General features: G+C 43.5%; 1 protein-coding gene across 1 annotated transcript in view; it reads right to left on the bottom strand.

Moving 5' to 3' along the window:
- Window positions 1-14418, bottom strand: part of TMEM192 (transmembrane protein 192) — a 488151-nt gene that overhangs the window by 392379 nt on the left and 81354 nt on the right. The window lies entirely within an intron of this gene.

Here is a 14418-nt window from a genome sequence, read left to right as displayed (position 1 = left end):
TATGTTGGTCCAGAGCCAGAATCAGTGGATTTTCCCTGGTTTGGCAGCTACAGAATGAAAGGTAATTCCACTGCAAGTAATGCTAAGTCAGGTGCTTTAAATGTCTGACTTGCTTTGTCTTGTTTTGTTCCCAAGTGTTCAGTAACCCAGCAATCGAGATTTATCTAGTATTAAAGGGCCCCACATAGCTTTTTAACAGTGTTTTATCTAAGTTTCTTCTCTGCCCCAAGGTCTCCAGGGCAAGATACAATACCAAATAACTGCCTCCTTTGCAGTTTACCAGTGCACACTTGAAATTATTCCCATTGCCAGAGTGAACAATGTTTTGACAGACATTCTGAGCAGTCTATAGAAGGAAATCACAAACTGCAGCTGCATGACAGGTGCATTGAACCAGAGTTTTCCAGTGAGGGTTCCTGAAAGTAAACCTTTTTTGCCACTCAATTTAATGTAAATACCTCCTTTTTCCAAGCTATGAAGGATCTTCTCTCTATAGGGGTCATTTTCCAGATCCTAGGAAGGAAGACTTTCCTACACATTCCCCTATCCCTCTGTTAAGCAGAGTGTTAGGGAAGATAAAATAATGCTTGGTGTAATCTAACTTGTTTATCATATTCACTTCATTTTCACTTCATTTACACCCCCCAGGGTGTGGGGCAAAGCAGTTCACTCCTCTTCTCCATTTTATCCTTGCAGCAACCCTGTGTTGAAGGGAATGTTGAGAGTGTGTGACTGGCCCAAGGTCATCCAGACTTCCATGGCAAAGTGGAAATTCAGATCCTAGATACTAGGCTGACACTTTACTCACTATGTAAGAACTTACATGACTATATGAGCTGGATTTAAGCCCAGAAGTGCCTTGCAGACCAATAGGATTTTTGAGATGTGAGCTTTCATGTGTCAGAGTTCCCTTCATCGTATCTCTTGAGCTTTGACCCCAGGGGTCTTTTTGGTCTCTGGGATGTTGCTGGATTTGTATCTGGCTATTCTACTGCAGACCAATGTGGCTACCCTCTGAAATTGTTACAACATACCTATGTCATTTCTACAAAACACAGTACGCTGTAGCAATTGTACTGTTTCCTGATCCCATTTCTCCAAGTAGACAGATGTTCCAGGGGCGAGACATTACCTATATTGGTTTTCTTGGGAGGAAAAAGCCCTGGAATAGGTGCTTCAGACACTTGGGTTCCCCACTGGAGGAGCCTGCTTTGGGCCAGCTAGCAAGGAGCAAAATGAGGGGGATGTTTACAAAGGAGGAGGAGGCTGCCTGCCTTTGTCTTCCTTTTTCTTTTGTTCTGAACTGGGTATTTTCACACTGAATGTTGAGTGGGATTTGAAATGCCCTTTGTGTATGAGGGCAGACTGTGATCCCAAGGAACGCTATCAACTTCTCCACCTCATGAGTCCCCAACCTCAGGGGAATGGGCCTCCAGGGTGAGAATTGCGAGTTGGTCGTCCGTGGTGAGGTGAGGTCTCAGACTATCCCTGGCAGGTGGTTCCATATTCACCATTGTCCTTCTCACGGGGATCCCAGCAGGAATTCACCTCAGGTAATGGGCCCCATTTTCTCTCAGCCCACCCCTCTGACCTTTTTCCTTCTCTGGGCTGTTCCTCCCCAACCTCCATGCTTGTCACTCCTTTTATTCTCACATCCATGAGACCCCTTCCCTGAACCAATATCCAACTCCTCCTTTAATGTCCCAGCTCTCTCCAGCTGAGGGGGCTCCCGAACTTTCTGTGGCCTCACTAATTCCAGGAACAGGTGGGCTTGATTCCCGGGAGCAGATGTCTCCCTGAGAGGCAAGGGGCCCTTCCTCCCTGGGTGGCACGTGATTCCTTGTATCTCCAGAGGTTGATTGCCATCTTCTTGAGCTGGCTCCAGGTGTTCTGCATTGTTCCTGTGGAGCGCCTCTGGGGGGGGTCACGGGTCGGGCATCTCTGGCAGACACCTCACCAGCCCAGCTCGGCACACTTCTCCAGAGGATCCAGGATGGGGAGGGTGGGTCAGACAAGGCTCAGAGATAGCAAAGGCCGGTGATGATGCCATGAGAGCTGGACACGCTTAACTCACAAGGAAACCTCTTCAGTATCAGTGGACTAGATTATGGGCCCTGCTTTTAAGGTTTATAGAGGCATCTGGCTGCTCAGTGTGTGAAGCAGGATGCTCTGCTAGATGGGTGATCCAGCACAGCTGTTCTTAAATTTTCTATCAGGTGGATTTTGCATGAAAGGCAGGAAATGTAAGAAGAGTGTGAATTCAAAGGGGCAGGGGAGTCTGGCTTTGATGTTTGCCCTGGAGACATTAAGATACTGGAAAGGAGGATCCTTTTTCTGTGGGACAGCCCAAGGGGATTGTGTGAAAACTTGGGATGGTGGCTCTGCCAGGGCTTATGACTGCCCCTAAATACAGGTACTTGTTTGCAATTCAGATTTGGTTGCCTTTGTGTGGCATCTGTGAAGAAAGAACAAATAAAAACAGATACCATAAGTTTTGTAGTAAGCAATAGTAGTATTTTGTACTTGTTTTGTGGTAGTTTTCCTGAAAGGAAAAAAATTATAAGAAATGAATAGGGAACCCTACTTATGTGCTTCATTTCCTCCTGTAAGATTAATAATAAATAAATAAGTGTCCATTTTCCTATGCTATTTCCTTTTCCTCTTCTCACAGCTCATGTATACTTTCCCCTTAGTCTGCTTTTTTCTCTCCCACACTTGCCATCTGACCTCTGCTGAAATCTCCAGCTTTATTTATTATTTATTTAATTAATTTGTCCCCAGTAGAGTGCCAAAGCAACTGATATAATTCTCTTTCATTTCATTTCAATCTCACAATAACCTCATGTGGTTAATTAATTAATTCAATTTGTATCCTGCCCTCCCCACCGAGGCAGGCTCAGGGCAGCTCACATGGTCATGCATATGCATGAATATAAACATACAATAAAACAATTTAAAACATATAAATTGACATTTCAGGTGCTATGATCTTAAGTGTGTTGTCTTGCTATTCCAGCGAGACAACACAAGCATATTTTAATGGTCCAGATGTTCGTTATGGAGCAGATTGCACGTGGAGCACATTAGACTGAGAGAGAACATAAGAACATAAGAGAAGCCATGTTGGATCAGGCCAACGGCCCATCCAGTCCAACACTCTGTGTCACACAGTGGCAAAAAATTTTATATATACACACACACTGTGGCTAATAGCCACTGATGGACCTGTGCTCCATATTTTTATCTAAACCCCTCTTGAAGGTGGCTATACTTGTGGCTGCCACCACCTCCTGTGGCAGTGAATTCCACATGTTAATCACCCTTTGGGTGAAGAAGTACTTCCTTTTATCCGTTTTAACCTGTCTGCTCAGCAATTTCATCGAATGCCCACGAGTTCTTGTATTGTGAGAAAGGGAGAAAACTACTTCTTTCTCTACTTTCTCCATCCCATGCATTATATCTTGTAAACCTCTATCATGTCACCCCGCAGTCGACTTTCTCCAAGCTAAAGAGTCCCAAGCGTTTCAACCTTTCTTCATAGGGAAAGTGCTCCAGCCCTTTAATCATTCTAGTTGCCCTTTTCTGGACTTTCTCCAATGCTATAATATCCTTTTTGAGGTGCGGCGACCAGAACTGCACACAGAACTCCAAATGAGACCGCACCATCGATTTATACAGGGGCATTATGATACTGGCTGATTTGTTTTCAATTCCCTTCCTAATAATTCCCAGCATGGCGTTGGCCTTTTTTTATTGCAAACGCACACTGTCTTGACATTTTCAGTGAGTTATCTACCATGACCCCAAGATCTCTCTCTTGGTCAGTCTCTGCCAGTTCACACCCCATCAACTTGTATTTGTAGCTGGGATTCTTGGCCCCAATGTGCATTACTTTGCACTTGGCCACATTGAATCGCATCTGCCACATTGACGCCCACTCACCCAGCCTCAACAGATCCCTTTGGAGTTCCTCACAATCCTCTCTGGTTCTCACACGTTGGGGGGGGGGAGGTAGGGGTGCGCGCGCGCTCTGTGCGCGCGCTGCCGGAAACAGGAAGTGACGTCACTTCCGGTGACGTCATGCCACCACAGGAAACAGGAAGTGACATCACTTCCTGTGACATCATTTCCCCGCGTCACCTGCCGGAAATGGGAAGTGACATCACTTCCTGTGACATCATTTCCCCCAAATGCCACTGCCGGAAACAGGAAGTGACTTCACAGCACTTCCTGTGACATCCCCAAAAATCCCCCAAATATCACCGCCGGAAACAATTTTGTTCTGAAATCCTGTATATACTTCATCAGTATATGGGATAAGGCACTTTCTCAACTGTGCTGCATAATGCAGCCTATTTATTTTGTCCTGTTTGCTCTGTTGGCTCTATCTGCGCCACCTTCATCACTTTCGGGGTGTGGATCCCCCAGTGGGGTGCTCTCCCGACTCCCTCCGCCGGCTGTTTCTGATAGCCCTGCGCCCCCTCTTTCATTTGATATGTGTCCCGTGCGCGTGCCACCCTCCCGCCAGGAGATGCCGCAAAATGAGCCCCCTTGAGGCTTATGGCGGCAGGGCTCGGGGGAAGCGAGCTAGACTGCTGTTCTTTTGAGGGGTTATAGAGTGTTTCGAGCCCGTCCCTGTGGCATCGGTCCCATCGTTGTGGGGCCCAGGGGGCCAGCGCAGCAGCACGCCGAAGCAGCCTGTCACTAATAACACAGGTCGAGATGCAGGACAGGAACCCGGAAGTGACCGACAGGCTGCTTCAGCCTGGGACGCTCCCTCCCTCACGCGCAGGGACGCTCCCTCCCTCACTCGCCGCCTTCCCCGCCCGCGCGCGGGGCCGGCAGCTGTGGCGGAGGCCTCCCCGCGGCCTCCGCTGGTCCCTGGAGGCCCTCCAGAGTCTCTGGAGGGCCTCCAGGGACCAGCGGAGGCCACGGGGAAGCCGCGGAGCACCCGACGCTGGTCCCGGAAGGCCTTCCAGAGGCTCTGGAAGGCCTTCCGGGACCAGCGCCGGCCAGCGAAGGCCTCCCCGCGGCCTCCGCTGGTCCCTGGAGGCCCTCCAGAGACTCTGGAGGGCCTCCAGGGACCAGCGGAGGCCGCGGGGAGGCCTCCGCCACAGCTGCCGGCCCCGCGCGCGGGTGGGGAAGGCGGCGAGTGAGGGAGGGAGCGTCCCTGCGCGTGCGCAGGGGGCCTGCGCAGGCGCAGGGACGCTCCCTCCCTCACTCGCCGCCTTCCCCGCCGGCGCCCGCGGCCCACCGCCTCCGGGGCTGGCTAAACCGGGACCTTTAATGGTCCCGGTATAGGCAGCCCGGGAGCCGGGATTGGGTGGCCAGAACCGGGAATGTCCCGGGAGACCGGGACGGTCTGGCCACCCTAGCGAAGACTGCCCATTTATACTCACTCTCTGCTTCCTATTACTCAGCCAGTTTTTGATCCACAAGAGAGAGACTAGTACGGAGCACAGAGCAAGGTTTCACAGCTGAATGGAGATTTGAACCTGGGTCTCCCCAGATCATTGTCTGAGACTCTAGCTACTATACCACACTAGGTCTCAGCTTCCCCTCTTCCTCTCCCCTTGGCAGCCTCTCCTTGGGGAGCAGTCTGACCAAGTTGCAAAAATTGAATGATAGCAAGTCATTCAGTTGGGGGCCACTGCTGGGCCTGGCCAAATCATGCAAGTTGTGGGAGGCTGCAGCTGGGCCAGAGCAAGATGTGTGGCATCAAGTGATAGCTACCATCACACTGTCTAAGTAAGGTGCACACATTGCATGGTAGAAAGTTGTCCAGTGGTTAGAGTTCAGATTTTTCTGCAAACTTGGGACTTTTCATGTTCATTTTTGCAGAATGATCTGTCTTGTCTGCCCATGTTATGAGGCCATGTTATGAATTAGATACACTGATGTAATAAATAAATAGATTTGTGAAACTATTTATTTGGGCATCTTTTGATTGAAATCACAATATTTTAGGGCTCTCCATATTTTCAGAATCATGTAGAGGTTCCATGGCTGAAAAAGTTTGGATTTTACTCTTGGTTCTGTACATGTTAATAAGTACATGTTAATAAGGAAATTGTCAAAGCTTCTTGTTACCATTAATTTCACCTAATGATTAAAGTATTGTTTCTATTCTTTAAAATATTTGCCAAGGTAGTGAATTTTCAACTCATAGCACAATCCTTTTCCAAAATTCATATAGATAAAATTGTTTTGCAGTCTACTTTAATTTTCTGCCTCTAGTGATTTCATTAAGTCACCTAACTAAGAGATTGCATTGCCTATATTCTGTCCTAGTCCCACCGATAACAAAGAATGAAGTTTATATTTGATGGATGTTAGTCTGTTTTTATTGTTTTTCTTAAACAGAATAAAGGAATCCAGGAAGGATCCCAATTTTTTATTTGTTACAGAGAGAGAAATGAAAGTCACTCAGAGGAACTCTCAAATGATTTCTAGGAGGAGGTTTCTGGGAATAAAGCAATGCTATGAACTGGCAAGTGTGCAATGTCCTTTACAGGGGATAGCTGACTCAGAGGTCAAGCATCATCTGATGCTTTTCTGAAGGGAATTCCAGTTGAGGATATTTGCAGAGCAGCAATGTGTTCATTGCTTTGAAGTTCATCTGCCACTGCTCTGTAGATGTTAACATTAAAAGGAAGCAGATGTTGGGAAGCCATTTCTCAGTAGCTTCACAGTCTCCATTCAGGGAAAATCAACTTGCTACTCTCTTTTACCAAAGGACTGAGGAAGCTACACACCTCACCCAAAAACTGTATATGTAGATGCAATCCTGGGAGTGGTATTTTGGGTGGAATTGGGAATGGGGGAAGAGAAAGAAAGACAGCAACTTTGAATCAAATTACATTTTACCTTTATTGAACATACCAAAAGAAAAAGAAAAAACAAGCAAGATCAGATACAAAGACAATACAATAAAATATAAATTGGGAAAAGTACTACAAGTTAGTAAATTACACATAGAATTTACACTAATGGGGAATTAGCCATCATCAGGCCATTTAAACAATTTCTAGTGGAAGACATTTCATTTAATGTAGGTGTATTTGCCCATGCCTAATTGAGAAGAATGCACACACATGATTGCCTGTCTGGTGTCCCCAAGAGAGATGTGGGGGGAGGGGGCAGGATATGGTCATGTTGTGAGGATGGAAGAACATGAGATTGAGGCTCCTTTAAGTGAGACTTGGAAGAAGGGGGCAATTGAGATGCAGAGACAGGAAGAAACCAGGCTTGGATGATGAATGCTAAGGTGAAGAAGATGTAGAGGAGTGTGAAGAAACAAGAGAAGGAAGAAAGAAAGATTTGTATGTTGTCTGATGCTGTAGTGTGAGCATGGTTTCAAAGTTCCAGAGTGTTTCAAGGGAACAATCTGGGCAGAGTGGAACCTTTCCTTTCACGACGGTGGAGGGACAGCCCTAGGATATGACTGAACAAAAAATGCTGTACCAGAATTTTGTACATTCACATCCTTTTCAGACAGTAGCAGAGAAACAAAGGTTACTTGGACAGGTAATCTCTTCCTGAAGACTGGGCCTAGGTGAGTCATGTGACATCAGGCCATCTAGTAGTCAGCACTGCACCTCGGCAAATTCAGCAAGTTGCACGCTAGCAAGTTATCCAGCAGTTGCTGCTGGCTCTGACAAGTTCTTTATCCAGGAGAAAGCAGAGCGGGGATCAACTGGGAGGCCAAAATAGTCCTGGAAATGGCCCTCCTCCTGCCATTTACTGGCAGAAACCAAAGTTTGAAGGCTGACTATATTGTTGTGGTTGTTTAGCAACTCCAACCATGGCCACTGGGTGGCAACCCGCTCTTAAAGATACAGGAACTACTATTATTTGGGTTGTTAACCTCATCGTTTTTTATGCTTTCAGATTTTTCTGCAAACCTGGGCTCTTTTCAGGTTTGTCTTCAGGTTTTCAGATCTGTCTTGTCTATTCATGTCTCTGGATCTAAGTATCCACAGATGAGGGCATGTTGAAAATTAGATATATTGATGACAATAGGGGGACTCAAAAGCATGTGCCATTTTTCAGATTTGTAGAAAGTTCTGCCTTGTCTGTTCATGGCTCCAGTCTCTGGATTTAAGTAACTACATTTGACTATGTTGAGAATTAGATATATTGAAGATAAATAAGCAAAAAAAGATTTTCTATAAATACAAGGAAATGCAGACTGTAAGATTTTGATCTGGTGTTAGCATACTACATTATATTCACATATATGTTTAGTCTGATGAGTTCTATACAAAAATAATTTAAAATTATATGTGATCATTCTGTATTTCATGTGGTGTTATTTTATTTAAAGCCAGTATTGCAAAATAGGTCGACTTAAGACTATCAGACATGATTCATTCGATGGGCATTCGATGAAATTGCTGAGCAGACAGGTTAAAACGGATAAATGGAAGTACTTCTTCATCCAAAGGGTGATTAACATGTGGAATTCACTGCCACAGGAGGTGGTGGTGGCCACAAGCATAGCCACCTTCAAGAGGGGTTTAGATAAAAATATGGAGCAGAGGTCCATCAGTGGCTATTAGTCACAGTGTGTGTGTGTGTAATTTTTTTTGGCCACTGTGTGACACAGGGTGTTAGACTGGATGGGCCATTGGCCTGACCTAACATGGCTTCTCTTAAGTTCTTATTTGCACATAATTAGATTCTGTGTCAACTGTTATCTTTTTGTGTTTTATTTCTGAACAAGTGCATAGGAAATTGTCAATTTTGTGTAGTAACAGAAAACAATGTTGACACCTGCAGAGAATGCACAACATATTTAATACTGATAATTAGGGGGAAATCACATGTACATTGTGCAATTTTAGTTGTTTGCTAAATGCAATGAAGACGTTTATTTATTTGTTTGTTTGTTTGTTTATTTTTGTTAATATCTCATCTGCCCTAGGTAAGATCAGATCTTTGTCTATGCTTATATGCACCAGTACAGTGTACCAGCACCTTTTTGGTTAGCAAGAACCAAGGAAGTTAGGGCCACAGCCCAGAGGGTGGTGGAGAAGGCAACAGGTGAACCTGAAGCCTGTGATTCTCCACAACAACTAGTCTAGTATTCCATCACACCTGCTGACATTAGTAATGAGCATGACATGGGGATTCTGTCCTGCAAAATGACAGGTCAAGACACACTTGAGTGATAGGCTCAGCCCCTGGTAGATCCCAGTCTCAGGAGAGACTGAGGAGGGGAGGGCTTTTGGGGACCAGGTGGACCATGGGTAGGGAGGAGTCCACTGACAGCTGGGGTGTGACCAAATGCATTGGCAAATAAGTACTTGCACATTCTGTTTTTTTTAAACAAAAAAAGCAATGGGTAGGATGATCCATGACCCTGACCTGGAAGGTCCAGGTTACCCCTATCTCATCAAATGTTGGAAGCTAAGCAGGGTCCTTCCTGGCTAGTGCTTGGATGTGTGACTACCAAGGAATTCCCAGATTGCTGTGCAGAGGCAAGCAATCACAAACCACCTCTGTTTGTTTCTTGCCATGGAAACTCTATGGGGTCTCTGTAAGTTAGCAGCAGCTTGCTGATGCTTCCCAACAAGATCACTCATTAGCAGCACATATAACTTTTTTTTTGCAAGTTCTGAGAAGACCATTACTTACTTAACACGCCACACCTTGATTTGAGTGTTACCAAAAAATTTGAGTGTTACCAAAGACTTCATACATTTTCATTAGTTTATTGACAGACTGATGGACCCTGGGTTGCTGCTATAACAGGACAGCTCCTTTATCTTGCAGTCTTTCCTCAGGTCACAGGTGATGACTTATCTTATGAGTTTCTTCATCAGGGCCAGTTATAATTTTTTAGTCACTAGTGCTAGAGATGTAATTTCAAAGCAAGAGAAAAGTAGTCCCTGGGCATTATTTTTTTTCTTTATAGTAATAGTATGTGGCACAGACACCTACATAGCCTGCACAAAACAAAACAAAAACAGTATTATTAAAGTACACTTAAAATTTTGAACCATTGATTTCTATTCTAATTACTGATTAAGCATAAAATACCCACTCAAACCACTCTAGGAAGCCTATGTTCCTTTTTTCTCGTTTTGAGTGGTTCAGCATACACCTTCCTATACTTTCTGTTCCTCCTGCTTAGCAGAGCTTTTTGATTGTACTTTCTACTATATGTACTACCTCTGCTTTTTAACACCTTTGATGTTTCCCGGATTTCAGGAACAGACACAATATTATGTGACCTAGTACTGCCTGTCACCTCTGATGTACCTTCTGAAAATACATTAGCTGATACCCTGCTTTTATAAAACATTGACCATGTGACCTATTGCTAAGAATGATCCTTTGTTTACTGAAGTACAACCATACATAGGTATTGTGGGCAGAGGTCACCAAAAAGCCCTTATTTGTTCTTTTTGAGATAATTTTCCTGAACTTTGAAATCCAGTGATTCATCTTCTGTGCAGTCCCACATTGGCACTTCACATGAGCAGGCCTGCTACAAAAAGATCTTCCATCTTAAAAAAGTCTACTGGGGGTGCATGAGCCTTCATCAGAGCTGTTGCAAATGTTTTCCACCTAAATGGTCACATGATCCAAAAGAGCAGCACCCCATTTCCCTCAGTTTCAAATTAAAGGCTGCCCTTTGGGAAAGGATGTTTCCCCCCACTAAATGTCAGCCTGCTCCTGAAAAATCTTCCAAGCCACCTTCAATGGTTGTCAACCAAGTCTGCCTCACAGTTCTGAGGCTGGAACTGGAACAGACTCAGATGTGGATTCACTCCCCTTTGGTTCTGAGGAGCTTGCTGGAGCTGCAGTGTCAACTAAAAAGGCTAGGAGCAAAACAAAACACTAAAACCATTCTAAAATGGATCCAAAACATCATTCTTGGTCAGCACTGGCTCTAGAGCCACTGCCTGCATTGGAGGAGATGTGTAAGAGACTGATCTTAAAGAGGGAGGAGAATAAAACATCCTTGTTCATTTTCAGTTATCTGTGTAAGGGCAACTGCACAGGACGCTGGCAATCTTTGATTCACCATAGTGGGCAGGAACATTTGTTTGTCCCTCTGACATTTCCCCAGTTAGCACCTCCCCAAGCTACTTGAAGTCCCAGAAAGAAAAAAATGATTTTTTTCCCCCCAATTAAATTCAATTTCCAGAGATCTGACTATAGATTGGTGTGTGTGTGTGGAAATCACATATGGCCTCAATTTAGGCAGTCCTTTCTCCATTTTGATATGTTACCTCATTGAGTACGTACATTATCATTTTTAAATGAACATGAAGAGGTTTGGTAATAATGAACAAATGTGAAAGTTTCTTCAGGGTTAGAAACTCTGACCACTATGGAACACTGGGTTTTGAGGGATAGCTGCTGCTAAACAGTAGCAGGCAGTTGAGCTTGGATGAGTCATACAAATCACGTGATAATGTTTTCTGGTGATTGGTGGTGTACCTATCCATTATTAGTCATAATGAGTTCTCTCTCAAAGGCCAAAACTCTCAAGAAAGGGCTCTCCCCAACTTTTGACAGAAACAAAGTCTTGAATGCTGGCAATACTGATATGGTTGCCTAGCAACTACTATCGAGGGCATTTGTTCCATAAGTCTAGAACAGGGGTGGCCAAACTGCGGTTCAGGAGCCACATGTGGCTCTTTCACACATATTGTGTGGCTCTCAAAGTCCCCACCACCCCATCAGCTGGCTTGAAGAACGCAGTTCTCTCTTTAAATCACTTCTCCAAGCCAAGCCAGCTGGCAGCCTGGAGAATGCATTTAAAGTTTAAGTTGCATTCTTTCCACCTCTCCCTCCCTCTCCTTATTTGCCTTCCTTCCTTCCTTGTGGCTCTCAACCATCTGACATTTATTCTTTGTGGTTCTTACATTAAGTAAGTTTGGCCACCCCAGGTCTAGAGGCACTGCTTTTATTATTTGGGTTAACCCTCAATTTATTTTTAGTTTCACATTTTTCTGCAAACCTGTTTTTTTTCCTCAGGGTTTTGGAAAGATCTATTTTGTCTATTCATGGCTCCAGTCTCTGGATTTAAGTATTCACAAACAGAACCATGTTGAGAATTACATATATTTGTATTGATTTAATATTTTTAACAGAGAGACAAAAGAAGACCACAAGGTGTGTGCAAACTGTTTATTGTCTAACTTGAAGTGCTGCAGCTGGTTGGTACTTCAGGTTTCTTCCTTCATCTTGCCCTTCCAAGTGAGTTTCTGGAACTGACAGTTGTCCTGCTGGGGGGAGGGAAGGGGTCTGCTCTTAGGAGCCTATTAGAAAATAGAGCTCCTTCGGTAATGGGAGTTGTGTTTGCCTGTATTACACAAAAAGACAAAGAGAAAGAAAAAAATCAAAATCAAATTTGCTTTGTTATTCCTCATGAAAGAGCCCTATCAACATCAGCTCAGTTCCTTTTTACTGATTTTGCCACTTTCATCATAGAGTTGGGTTTTCTTTGGCTGACAAATGAATGATAAAAGTTATGACAAACTAACAAGCTAAAAGTGTTTGCTCCAGTATATAATCACATAAGTAGGCATTGATTCCAGATCCAAAGTATATGAGAATTTTCCTTGAGCTTCAGGGCTTTACGTGGAAGCTTATCTGGAATCCTGTTGCCACCGCCATTGGGGAATTCTTGGGAATCTTGCAATGGACATTCTTTCTTCAGGCACAAGTATTAGAATCAACAAGAATTTTCTATGGACTTGTGTTTGTATTCTGTTATATGAATATTCTTTAGTTTTATTTTGGCTGTTAACAAGAACTTTAAGAGCTTTTTGTTCAGTGTTCTTTATGGATGCTTGGTGTCTATAATTTTGACACTTTATTTCTCACAGTGCATCTTCATGGTTTGCTTGTGTATCCACCGTGTTCCCTAGTATATCTGCCAAGTCAGGACCAAGGCAGGTAACAGTAAAATAAAATAAACAAATAGTGGATAAAAATCACATATTGAGGGAAAAATAAAATATTAAATAAAAGTTATTAGAAAAATCAACAATAGAAACCACCACTTTAGAAACACTCTGTGCAGCTTTTCCCTTTGGTGCAGTTCTGTGGAGTAGTTCTGTTTTACAGCCTCGCCAGAAAGCCAGGAAGAAAGAAGTTGGCCTGATCTCTTCTGGGAGGCTGTTCCACAGGCATGGGCTTACCACTGAGAAGGCCTGATTCCAGCTGCTTACAAAGCACAAAAGTTACTATCAATTCAACTAAGTGAGTAGTCTTCCTTTGAGGAATCTTTTTTCTCCAAAGGAACAAGGCATTTCACTTAAAGAAGGGGATTTATTGGATTCCATTAATTGTTTTTATTTACTTTTTTGTGTATTTCTTATGGAAAATGATCTCATAAAGTATATCAATAAGCAAATAAATCCAAGTGGGCAGCCATGTTTGTCTGAAGCAGTTGAACAAAGCAGGAGTCACATTCACCTTTAAGACCAACCAAGTTTTATTCAGAATGTAAACTTTTGTGTGCTAAAAACACACTTCTTCAGACAAGGGGATCAGGTCTGAAGAAGTATGTTTTTAGCACACAAAAGCTTACGTTCTGAATAAAACTTGGTTGGTCTTAAAGGTGCGACTTGACTCCTGCTTTGTTCAATAAGCAAATAAACAAGATGTTTCTGGGGAATGGTCACATGCGATCTGAAACACAGTAGAAGAAAGGGGAACTCCATTATCCCCCTCCACACAGCACTTCTTACTTTTTCATGTGAATAATTTAGGTCATCACTTCAGAAAAATCCAATTGGTGATTTATATGTTACCTTTCCTTGTAATTTTTCGGTTTCTTCGAGGAATTCTTCTACGAGTTCTTCTCCCCCGGGCTTGACGTCGTCTTTTGTTGAGAATGTAGCATAAGGCATGTCGTGCCATTGTCAGTATAAGGTTTTTTCAGCCTTGGAAAGCACTATAGATTCAGTTGGTCATCACTGTGTGGTGGATATTATTCTGACCAAGCAAACAAAACACAATTATAGATGTTTATCATGTCTTTATGTTATACATCATATAATAGCTGAATTCTCAAAAATATACCAGATAAAAATATCAGAGGTGATATCTAGGACTGACTTTTAAGACCCATATTTTCATGAGTGCTAAGTATTCAGTGAAAAAACATACATCAGATACATCTTTTGAAGAAGGATTTTACTTTTTTTAGGGAGGAGTTAATTCTGTGCAGCTTACCTAGTCGCAGGAGCTGCAGCACTGAAGGCTCAAGTAATACATGCATAACCAGCTAACCAGTGTTATCTATGGTATCAGTGACATCATAAATGAGAGCATTGTAATGTCATTAATACAAAGACAAAGCCTTAAGAGTTGTAGCCCACCTTTCTGAGACTCCAGGTGGTGTACAGCAAAGCTGTTCAATAGTGTGTGACATGTAATACTAATGTAGAA

Source organism: Heteronotia binoei, chromosome 9 (assembly GCF_032191835.1).
Source record: "Heteronotia binoei isolate CCM8104 ecotype False Entrance Well chromosome 9, APGP_CSIRO_Hbin_v1, whole genome shotgun sequence".
Lineage (NCBI taxonomy): Eukaryota > Metazoa > Chordata > Lepidosauria > Squamata > Gekkonidae > Heteronotia > Heteronotia binoei.
Note: the sequence above shows the minus strand (reverse complement) of the source record. Positions and strands in the feature narration are given on the sequence as shown.